This window comes from Lissotriton vulgaris, chromosome 5 (genome assembly GCF_964263255.1).
Source record: "Lissotriton vulgaris chromosome 5, aLisVul1.2, whole genome shotgun sequence".
In the NCBI taxonomy this organism is placed as follows: domain Eukaryota; kingdom Metazoa; phylum Chordata; class Amphibia; order Caudata; family Salamandridae; genus Lissotriton; species Lissotriton vulgaris.
This window is the reverse complement of record NC_141693.1, coordinates 973,977,476-973,990,127: the sequence shown is the minus strand read 5'-3', so window position 1 is coordinate 973,990,127 and position 12,652 is coordinate 973,977,476. Positions and strand designations below refer to the sequence as shown.

The following is a 12,652-nucleotide window of genomic DNA, read 5'->3' as shown; positions in this document are numbered from 1 at the left end:
CTAAGGGTGGACACAGGTTCTAGCTTGCTTTATGGGTTTTTTACTTTCATGTATAACCAGAGGCATGCAACCTATTTTTCAGTAAATTAATTGAAAGGAAATCACTGATTTTATTGCTTGATTGCTAACCCATCAATTCCCCCATAAATGAAAACCAATAAACACTTACTATGAAAGTAGCATTCGAGGATTGACAAATTATGCAGCAAATTTTAGATAATTATTGATTTCCCGCTCACACGTAATGTTTCAGAAGTTCTACATAACACGATAAAGTAAAGTACAGGAATTTATTTTAAAGGTAGGAATGAGTTCGTGTATAGCAGTGTAGAAGAAGAACTGTTATTAGATTTAGTATGTTGCATCATTATATCCTCCTTTTAACATTATGCTCTGTATTGACATTATTTGTCACATATTTGGTAAAACTTAAAAGTTCAGGTTCTGGCTGTAATGATATGAGCCAAATAGTGGATTGTTATTTGGAGTACACTCACTTTAAATGAAAGTTTGGAAATGTTGGAGGATGGGTTACTAGAACTGAGAAGTATGCACCTAGCACCAGCAATAAGGCCACCCACGCAATATAAGGTTCACACATGGTCTCAATATATATTAGCACATGGCTCAACCCTTGGGCGCTGGCTGCGAGAAGGTAGGTGTAAAGAGCGGCAGGAGGCAGAAATAGGTTTAAAGGTAATTTATTGTTAAAGTAGTAATAAGACCCACTGGTGCTAGACTCCAGGCATCTCCTCAGTTCAGCTCCAACCGCTTCACTGAAGTAGAACCTAGATCACTAGGTTACAAGAAAAGAATTCTAAATTACATAGCAAAAGATCTAAGAGGTAAAAGAACTACAAAACTAAACTACAATAGAAATAGAAGATATACCACATGTTCCTTTCTGAACAAAATGAAACAAACAAAACAAAAAAACAAAATTAATCTAAAACATAATCAGAAAATTTCTTTGGCAATTTGACATTTCTTCTAGATGAAATAGGTACATCCATAACAGGGGAATTCAAAGAAGTATCATTCCCCAGATCAAGATCCACAAGATCAGAGGAAGGCAAACAGGCACTGTCAGGAACAGGATCACAACATTTCTCAGCATTGTCACTGGGAAGAGCAGATACAGGAACAGAACAAACATTGTCATTGTGATTAGAATTGTGATTAGAAAGAGCAACATCATAAAACAAGGCACCATCTCCCATTTTGGAAAAAAAACGTTCTTGACCAGGTTTAAGAACTATCACAGAACTCTTACTCCACCAACCCTTGTCCTTGAGCAAGACAGTGGAGTTGGTGACATCCTTAACTTGAAAAGGTTCAGAGAACTTAGACGAACCCTTGGGAGTAAAAGAAGGTTTAACAATTCTTACCCAATCACCAATGGTAACACTTTTGTTCTTAGAATGATGGGATAAATCATGATAAGCCTTACCAGACAGACGAGCAGAATGAATACTGTCCCTGGCCTTAATGATGGAATCCTCCAAACTGATCTTATTAGATTTAGTATTGCCAATTAAAGGCATGAACAAGCATCTAGGTTCCCTACCTCTCATTAAAAAATAAGGAGAGATACCAGTGCAAGAATTGGGAGTCAAGTGGTAACTCCAAATCTTTTCTTTTAAAAACTCCAAAACATCAAGTTTGCTCTCTAAAGCGGCCTGAACACCTTCCTTAAAAAATCTGTTAGCCCTCTCCACCTGACCATTGGAGCGAGGACTATAAAGAGGAGCTCTGACAGCAGTAACACCAAACTTATTCAAGAAAACTTGCATCTTACTGGATATAAACCTCGTCGTTTATTGTTAAAGTAGTAATAAGACCCACTGGTGCTAGACTCCAGGCATCTCCTCAGTTCAGCTCCAACCGCTTCACTGAAGTAGAACCTAGATCACTAGGTTACAAGAAAAGAATTCTAAATTACATAGCAAAAGATCTAAGAGGTAAAAGAACTACAAAACTAAACTACAATAGAAATAGAAGATATACCACAGTAGGCTTAACTCTGGAGACAGGTATGTAAAGCATTAAAATACAGTAATACATTAAATAAGTAAAACAGAACACAGAAATATTTTTAATAATTAAAATTACACCAAAATGACAAATCCAATTTAGGGAACTGGAAATGGAGCTCTGGTCAGATACATCAAAGTATCCTGGCTAAGCTTGTTAAGGCTGACCAATCAGGAAAGTCTGCTTAAACGCTGGTTTTTGTCCCACAGAAATGAAAGTTCTATACCTTCTTTTCTGTACCAGTTATGATAACTTCAACAGTGTCATAAATTCATTATTCTTTAGTTATGGTTCAACCAGTGAAGGTTCTTTACTAGGGCATTTTCCTCTTGAACCACCTTGCTGTGGGTGGATGGTTTGGACCCTGTTCCATAAATTAGGTGGAGAAGGGTCTTGCAGTTTCCAGTCAAACCCATGTGAATATAAAGTGTGCAGTTGATTGTCATTCCATGTTGTGAAGCTCATGGCTTGAGACCCTTCACCTATCCCCTGTGAGCTACTGCAGCGGAGTTTTGTATGGTCTGTGGATGTGTATGCTTCTCAGTGCCCTTAGCTATATGTGGCAGAGACTTTCTACAGCAAAGTTTGGAAGCTTCTGTTACTCAGCTGGGGTGTTTTGTTCATAATCCTATTTCTACGAGATGCATTCTAATCTGATTTTGTAAAGTGCACTGATAGCCGGGGTGTCTTGGCACCACATTTGGCATAGGTCAGCATTCAGTTATTTGCAAAATACCCTTGTCATAATCTATTTCCAAAAGGAAAGACTGATAAGAAGCAGGAGAGATTTCCAAGTTTTTGAAGTGAGGTAGGCGAAGGACCTTCTTCATGAACTCTTGGAATGAATTATGGGGACTGGACTGAGGGCTTTTGAGATTGATTGCGGGGATCGGGAGGGTATATTGCTGTAGAATTTGTTAGTCAAGAGGGCAGTGCCTCGGTTTTAGGAGGTCAGATGGATGATGCACAGTGCTTTGAATTAAACCCTTTTCCATAATGAGACAGTTAAGAGAATGAAGATGTTCTAAGATGTGACTCCTTAAAGGAACGTTTCAAAGAAGCCAAGTGTCTTCATTCTCTATCATCTGCAGACAACTGAGCAGATAGTGAGGGAGACAGAAGTAGAGAGCATTTGTACAGTCCTGCTATAATTAAGTCTTTAGTGACAGGCTTTTTGTTGGGTTTCTGATATCAAAGGGACGGTTTTTCTGAGCATTTGAAGCAGCAGAAAGCAGGTTGAGGCTACCTTGGAAATGTGTTTGGCAAAGGCTAGCTTGTCTCGGAAGACACCCTAGATGGTTCTGGGGGCTCACCTTGGGCCAGCGATTGGGAACCCAGAAGGCGGTAGATTTTCCTAGCAAAACAGTTCCTTTTTTTTCAACATTCACCTTTAAGCAGTTAGCGTTCATCCAGATTGACACTTTCTCCATACAATGGCAGAAGTTGTATAGGGTAAGGGTATTGTCTTTGGTGGTCAACAAGATCATTATGGGTGTCATCGGCATAAGAGGAGATTTCAAGGCAAGATGATGTGATCAGGTTGGCTGAAGGAGAAACATAAGTAATAAAAAAAGCGGGGCCATGGAAGGACCCCTGTGCGAACTGACTGGAGAATCCTTCCGATAAATTAGGAGAGCAAGAATATTTTTGAATTCTATATGCTAAAAAAAAAGATCCTATCTATTTCAAGGCCTTTGTGCCCATCGCTATACCCTGGAAACCCCTTCCTACCCCTTAATGCTACCCATAGATGAAACTCTTAAAAATCTCTTACTGTCCATTAATACTACCCTTCCCTGCTTTTACTACCATTTAATGCTACTGTTCCCTGAACCATAAAAACTTCCCCTTAACGCTCACTCAGGGACCCACCCTACTTGGTGAAAGTCAGGTTGGTCCAAAGGTGCAAATACTAGGAAAACATGGGAATCAATTTACCCTTAGCAATTCCTCATTTCTATGGTGACCCTCACTGTCCCATTACGATCCCTTTATTTGTACCTCCACGTATCCCTACTGTATAGTATTAGGAATTCAGGGATATAGTCACTGAGTGATATCAGAAGCATCATCATATGGCCCTTTGTGGCACCAAGCTACATGGAAAAACGTAGCTATTTAACTACAGCTATAAGAACATTTATAGAAGCACTTTCAGGACAACATTCTGCTAGTTGTGTATAGTGGAACTGTCCTGCATTGCCATTTGGGAGAAATGCTTACTGTACCACTAATAAAGTAATTTGCAGAATGTTGGACGTTTTGCTGTTCTACCACAAACAGTTACGATTTTACTGCAAATTCAGAGATAAATATATAGGCATTGTTTCTAGCCCATTTTCCTCAATTCCTGGTATAAAATAAACACCATCTTTACCATTAATGTTCATTTACTAATATCATGGACCATTGTACGTTTCTCTTAATCCACAAAACAGGAGCATAGCTTTAAGTTAACAGAAAACCACTTTTAACAGTAGTTTGTCCATGATTGGCAAAATACACCAAATATGGTGCATGACAACATTTTTGGTAACCATGACATATCTAGATAAGATGCATTTCCATTTTTAGGTCTTACTTGACAGCACAGCTGTCTAGATAACATATTTTTAGCATTTCCTTAAAATATTAATAGGGAGGGTTTCAGCTTGGCTCCACCCAAGGGAGTATTCCTCTCTCACCTCATGCTATCAGCTGGTAATGTATCATTACGCCTTCTATGAAGTGCTTTCTTTAGAATGGAATAGAGACTATTCTGGATATTAAAAATAAACTCAAATATGTGGTTTGTCAGATTCACCCATTTGTCTTGTCTATGCAGTTTACATAAGGGGCAATATTTTTTTAACGTGTGAATGCCTCTGTTTATGTTTGTTGTCCCACCTATTGGCTTTGGGAGTATATGCTTCTTTTTTCATTTAGCCCATGAGGACATTTATTGATAGCTCTCTCCTTGTAACACTTTCTTATTCATTTCAAATGATGTCCAGAGTTTCCCGAGTGAAAGGTATTTGAGAAATAAAATAGTCATTAATACAAATTGAAAACTTTGAATTCTGTATGTTGATTCCTAACTGTGTAGGGCCTGAAACCTATGGTTTTTTCAGTGAATATATATATATAATATATATATATATATATATATATATATATATATATATATATATATATATATATATATATATATATATATATAAATTTTTTTTAATGTCACGTTAAGACAGTTGTTACAGTTTAGCCTTGCTTCTCTATGTACTGGCCCTATAACCAGTTACGAAAGTGTTTCTTACCTGTAACGCACCGACTGCTTCCTCATATATTCCGGGGTGCCCACAGTTTACTCTATTTGGTCTTACGTAGTGGTCCTATATCCTGTTTTTACCTGTAATGCACCGATTGAGATGCTGGGATTGAGATCTCTGTCATGACTTCAAACTAATTAGTTGTAAAGGGGCAGCTGAAATTCCAGGAGCCTAGTCCCAACAGCTCGACGACGTCGGAGGGCTGGAAGTGGTCCCCCGCTACACGGCGGAGGAGGGCACTGGACATCGAATGCTGTCTTATGTAAAGCGCTTTGATAACCTAATGGGTTCAAGATCCTGAAATGTGCAACGTAACTGATTCTATGTAAACTGCTGTGATAACATGTAACGGAACTGGTGCTATGTAAAGCGCTCTGATAACCTAATCGGTTCAAGTTCGCGCTATAGAAAACTCTAAAAATAAAATAAATAAATAAATAAATAAATATACAATTTTGGGATACAATAAGGCATGTGTTTACTTTTCCCCCAGTATTTTGGAAAGTAAATTTTACTTTTTAAAAAAAAAACTTTTTGCCAAATGCTTGTTTCATTAGTGACCATACATCATGAGTGGCCAATCGATGAGTTTTTTAAATATGTTTAGTATGTAACAATCATAATTTATTTTATTCTTGTAATTTATTTTCAGTGAATATTTGGTTTTTGTTTTGATATAGTTTGCTCTCCCTCTAATTTAGCATTTCTTCTTTTTGTCAAACCACGTTAAGTTTTTGTGATGGACGATTCCTAGCTTTGATATGAGAAATTACTTTATTTAGCGGAAGTATTCAAAAAGTACTTATCGACTTCACCAGCTTTTTAACATGGTTGATGGACTTTAAAACTATGAAAAATGTTTTTGCCATGTTAAATCACACTCTAAAAACTGAATGTTGAATGGTGAACACATGAGGCTACTGACACTGAAATATTATGCTGCTCTTCGCCATTTATTAATCTTTAGGTTTTGTTCCATTAACCGTGCAGTGTTGTTCCAGAAAGCTCTCTATCATGTAGGGTTAGCTTGACACAAACGTGAAGAAAAGTGAAATCATCGAGAGGCAAAAGAAGGACCAATAATATCACATCACCTAAAACCGAATACTACACCATTTTGAATGGTTTTATGAAGTGGCCCATATTTTGCAAATATCATTGTTCTAAGGTGGCACAGTGGAAAATAAGGTGGATTTGCTTTATCAAGATCACGGGAATCAACACATTTCTGTGTTAAATACTGTGATTTAAAGATGGTCAATATTTGACCATTTAGCATGTATCCCAAGACCACCTAATGTTGTTCAAAGGGGACATGTGACAGAACATATTTTAAGTAGTTGAAATAGACTCACACTTTAAAAAAATTCCCACCAATCTGGGAATTTAAATTGAGATATTCCTCCCAGTTTACCCCAGATATTGACTCTTCTAAGTACAGGAATGTTACGAACAAAAACATGATTGTCCTGTTAACGCATAGCAAGAGATTGTTTCTAGGAAGATGTTTGTTATTAAGAGGAGCACATCTGTTTGGCAGCATTCTGTTTGTGACACTTAAGTTCAGTGCACAGCGACAAATTAGGGTGGCTGTGACACCTGAAAAATCTATCCTGGAGGCCACTTAAATGGTGATAAGTCTTTCTGGCCTACTACTTGATTTGAATGGCTCACTGTTTTAATGCAGTAGTTTAGAAAAAAGTGTTCCACTCCAGTTTTTGGCTTATTGAGCTATGCTCCTTTTTTCTTCATGCAGGATGTTGGTTGTTTTTCAGTGACTATCCAAAATTCTGTCACTAATAAATATTCAAAGGTGTGTGGGTTTTGTAATTCTTTTTTACATGCAATAGTAATGTGAGCAAAGCCTTTTTCTCTGAATCCTGTTGCAGGAAGCTGCACCGATAGAACATAGTGGGTCTTTTACCACCAGAGAGAGGTAAAACTATCTGGCGCCACTGTTTCGCTTTCCGGCACCATAACAAAGTCATTTGTCATTAGGCTGTGTAGACTTTCCTGGTACCTTGTTTTGGCTTGGGCCTGCATGTTGTATTATTAGTTAGTATCGATCTGGTGCGTGGCTTCTCGTGTAATGTGAATAATGAAAGTTTCTAGACACGGCTTTACGGGTGAACTCAAATGTAGAAGGATGGGACAGTAGTAGACTAAAATTGTTACCAGAGCACCATGAAGTCAATGAGATTTCACCTGCAGCCTGGGAAACAGTATGTAATGTTGTCATATGTCAGTTATAGTATACTCTGGTAGAAGCAATAGCATGCAACTTTATTTTTGTACTTTGGTAATGTCGCGTTTATTTTCACCGGATATAAAATGTTTTAGGGATCAATACATTGCATACATGCTCTACCCTTTCCTGCCTATATATACCCAGTGGCTCTTACTAATATTTCTTGCATAGTATGCCAGCTAAGAAATTGTAACTAGCAGTAGCAAACCCTTATATCTTCTACTGCTGAGCCCCAGATCAATGATTAGTCTTCCTCCCTGCCTAAGCTTATCTTGTGTAATTAGGGGCGGAACACGCTTTTTTTGCATGATTGAAATTTCCTTTAGTCAGTTTCATGTTAGCGGGCATGCAAGCACATATCTTTGCTTTCCTGCTCGCCCTAAACATTTTTTAAACATATTTTATTGGCATTTAATAATCAGCATTCCATACACAATTCGTTTCACATTCATTTAAATTCCCAATGACCCTTCTGATTCGCCCTTCCCAACTGGTCAACTGGCCTCTTCGTCATATCCTCTCTTGCCATGCAACATTCTACCGCTCTATGCTGTGCTAGCTGTACCCAATCCTCATCTATTGTAACAGTCTAACAGTTCCCCCTCAACTATCCCCCCTCCCCCGCTGCTGCCGACTAACCCGCCACTATGCCTCTCGCCGTATGTGCTTGCCCTAAACATTGTACTATGGTGCATATATAGGCTTTGTGAACACCATGTATCAATCTTCAATGATACAGTTCCTCTTGCAATGTTTGTTTGCCTGTCCTCACTTAGGAATCGACCACAGGCCTGGAACCAAAAAAGGCAGTCACATGTTTCCTATTTCCTGACCCTGAACACAGTACTTTGACCACCTTGCTTCTAATTGGTTAGCCAGGAGACTATGCTGAATATACATTATATTTTGAAGAAGCTTAAAAGAGCAAGAACAAAAGCTCCTTCTCAAAGTAGCATTCTGTCAAGTTAATACCCGTTACACACTGTTGATGACTGATCAATACACTTTGTTACAAGCAATAGTTTATTGATTTCATTGTGTATTAATGAAGTTAACAGTTTTCAGGAAAAATGTTAATCTAAAAATATGCTATACCATTCGTGTTTAGCCATCCCGCTATGCGTGAGAATGTGTTAAATAACCTTCAGCTTATTTTTTTTATTTTTATTTGATAGACATTTGCTATAGGGCATGAACCTAACTCCAAGCTGCAATGGAGTGCTATACAGTCAATTAGAATGGTCCTATCGCAGGCATCTATTCCCATTGTTTAATTGATTTCTGTTGTCTAGACAGTTTTGAATGACTGCTGGCAGCCAATCAATTAGCCCTGAATGAACTGTCTTGACATATGCGGGGTCTAGTAATCTTGCAGCAGTCTATGGTCTTCTGCAGTCTTCCACGTTCTGTTCATGTTTTTTTTATTTGGTGAGTGGTGTAAATGAAGCTCTAGAAGAAGGTAAACCTGCTTCAGGATATCCTTAAGCATAGTCAGATTTAAAACAATATCATTCATTGAAGAATGATGGCAACAAGCTTCTGGACATTTCTGCAAGTGGGAGGTAGAAAGCAGGAACCTGTGGAAAATTATCATTCTGCCGTTTCCATAACTCAGCTATCCAACAATACCATCCATTTGCTTATTATATACAAGAACGTTGATACTGCCTTTCAGAAAGCGCAAGGACATCTATATGGAAATGATCTACCTCTTATATGCTCTACTTCACCAAGACATCTGAAAATACAAGAAGCAATGCACTTTCCTCCTGCTGTCCCATTCAACATCTCTCCCCTGCCACCTAAAAAAATAATAGAAAGCTGTCAGACAGAAGATTATTAGTACTTGCCGGCCCATAATGGCTAACATATTTTGCTATTGACTGTCTATAATCTCCCAGGTATAAGCTTTTCTTGTGGCAGAATAGCCTGGGAAGCTTGATTTTGAGCAGGAAAGAGCTCTCTGTTTCAGATAAATTGTGAGCTGTCGTGTCTCACTAAGTCCTTTCTGTATCCCTACCATGGGATGCCTCTAGGAGTGATGAGGGATTAGAATAAATGAGTACTATACTTCAGAGAAAGAAGTGCCTGGGCTGTGAGTGCTGATGATCCTAAGGGAAACCTGACATACCTGAATCATGGTTCCTAGATCTAACTACCAAATGAACAGTCCATCTATTAAAAGGGTGCAATGTCCCAAACGGTAAATGACAAGAACATTGATTCAAAAATATTGACTGATACAAATTTTGTGTCAAAAGTCTCATCACTAAAATAAATATCAAGAAACAGAATGTCGACGGTACGTATATTTTTGTGTGTGTGTACACATAATATTCTTTAAAAAAATATTGTAGGTAATATTGTTTTCTTTAACATAGTATTACATATTTTTCAATTAATGCAAGATGTAATATTTTATTATTGTTAGGTGCGATTATTAATTACAGTTTATTTTTTAACGTAGTTTTCACTTTTTAATATGTAATATAAAATGTATTTAGATAGCAATTTATAATTTAGTAATGGATTTTTGGGTTTGGAGGGGAAATAAAGTGAGAAATTATTTCAATTGTAAATTGTATATGTTTAATCATGTTTATGTTAAAAAACCATTTAATTAGTAATTGATTAAATACGTTAATTTTATTAGGTGTGTTTTGGGTTTTTAATGTGTAGTTATTTTTTCTATAGTTAACTAATTTGTAATTTAGTAGTAGGTTATATGGTTTGTAGGGGAATAGGATGGTGTAAGATCATGTGATTCGGGCTGAAGGATCACGCATGGCAGGTTTGAAGTAAAAAAATGCAGGTTTATGGTGGAGTAAGAAGATCTCATCCAGGCAGGGTAACAGGTCAATCCATACTCCAGTTTACATTTCAAAAGGTAACATTCCAACTCCTGCTAAGCAAGCTGCAGCAAAGGCATTGTGGCATTACATTCTTCAGTAACCATGACTTCAGTAAGATGCCACAGGTGTAAGCAGATGCCGCACAGGGGAAGTTATTTTAACATTTTTATGAATTTGTGAAGGTGATTAAAAAATGAATTAGTAATTATGAAAATTATGTACGTTATTGTTTTATAATTTAACTCCTAATTTATATTTTGGTAATGGGTTGTGATTGACATGGAATAGAGTAGGAAATGATTTAAATAATACTTTTTGTGCACATCATTTTTTCATTTTAATTAAATATTACAGTGGTAATTATCTGAAATATATAATTATTTCAGTCTCAGATTGTTTGTAGTTGAATTAGTTGTTTATTCATTAATTAGTGTATTTAATACACTTTGTAAAATGTATTTCATATTTAGTGTTGGTTTTAATTGTATTTGTTTTACTTATTTACTATTTTAATGTTATTGTTTTATTTATAATTAAAATTTTATTTTGGAGTTTGTTTCTTTTAGGTATTAAGGAGTAAAAAAAAATTATGCATATATTTTGTTTTTTACTTGTTAAATTATTTTTATATTATTATTTTTTTACACCTTTAGTTTGTCAATCAAACCCGTCCAAACGGCAACACTTACCCTATTGTTATTTACATTTGAGTGGATATAGTAGAGTACATCTAACCCCTCCCAAGTCCAAGGCCTTCCCTAGTTTTGCTTATGTTGCAGTGGAAATAGTCAAAGTAATCCCTTCAAACATTTTCCCTGCTTTTGCTCACACTGGAGTGGGAATAGTACTTCTGAAGCCTCCTTAGTCTAATATCTTTGTTTAAATTGTATCTAGATTTGTGAATCTGACTCTTTTAAAATTCATCACTTTTGCTAATGCGGTTCATTTCTGATTTTTACTTTTTAAAAATGTTTTCAATTGTTTTTGTTACATTTTTTATGTAAAAACATACAATTTAATTTTGGTTTACTTTATATCATTAATATATTAAATATTATGTATTCATTTTAATTAACTGTGATGTGTTTTTATATATGTTAATATTAATGTTTGTTATAGCTAATTTTCATGGTATTTTACTTTATATATTTAGATATGTTTTATAGTTTTGTAAAATATATATTATAAATATTGATATTGTTTATTTTGTTGATATTATTGAAACCATGTTGATAGTAATAAGAATTAAGTTAGGTTACATATATTTTTGGGTTATATATACAAGTTTGATCATATTTTCTTTCACATTATTCTTATTCTTAATTAAATGTATTTTTTTATGTTTTATATTTTTAGAGAATATATCTCCAATATAAAAAAGTCAATTATTTTTTTCAAAAAAGCATAATACGTGCATACATATTTACATGCATAAAGCTATTTTTAAATATTTTATTTGTATCCTATTTTTACTTGTAATGCTATCTGTATTAATGTTTCGATTTACTTACCTTTCTTGGCGATATTCTGTTCCACAATTCTTTTGGCACAATATTTGGTAATTTACATACAAAGTAAGTAAGCTACTTCAATGTTTGTGCAGCCAATATTTTTTACATGATAGTTTGGTAACTCAATATTCTTTTTCTCATACAATCATCCCAGGAACCCTCCCTCTAGATACACCCCTGTATCGCAGAATTTATCTGCATTGATTTCTGTCAGCTGAAGGTTGTTGGCAAACACTTCTCTGAAGAACATTTGGCAGAGGTACTGGTGTACTTCATGTTATTCCTCATCTTTACTGATAAAAAGAGAGGAATTGTTCATATGAGCTGCATTACTGCTTCTGGCTATTCCAAACTTATTTTCAAGAAGTTGCAAATGAACCCATTCATTTTTAAAGACATCAACCTTGTCTACTCTGTTTCGAGACAACTAATTTATAGCCAAGTGTCTGATGCTGGTAAGGTACAGATTTATATCAAGTTTTATTCAACAAGAGGCATATCTCAATTGATGTCTGCTCTCTGTATTACCTGACAATGAGGTAATGCAGAGTATGTAGATCATTATTTTCATTAAGAAATAATTTCCTTTATACTTTCTTATCCCATACTGTGTATAGATTTTTTAGAATCCCTGTATTGATAAGTTCTTTAAGTTTAGTGTTCAAGAGTGGACTTAAAGCACACTATAAGCCAAGTGGGCAT

At 35.9% G+C, this 12,652-nt stretch overlaps 2 protein-coding genes across 2 annotated transcripts in view; one reads left to right on the top strand and one right to left on the bottom strand.

Annotated features, from left to right (window-relative positions):
* Window positions 1–12,652, top strand: part of DOCK1 (dedicator of cytokinesis 1) — a 1,358,032-nt gene that overhangs the window by 684,415 nt on the left and 660,965 nt on the right. The window lies entirely within an intron of this gene.
* Window positions 1–12,652, bottom strand: part of INSYN2A (inhibitory synaptic factor 2A) — a 148,332-nt gene that overhangs the window by 85,593 nt on the left and 50,087 nt on the right. The gene's annotated exons all lie outside the window — the stretch shown is intronic.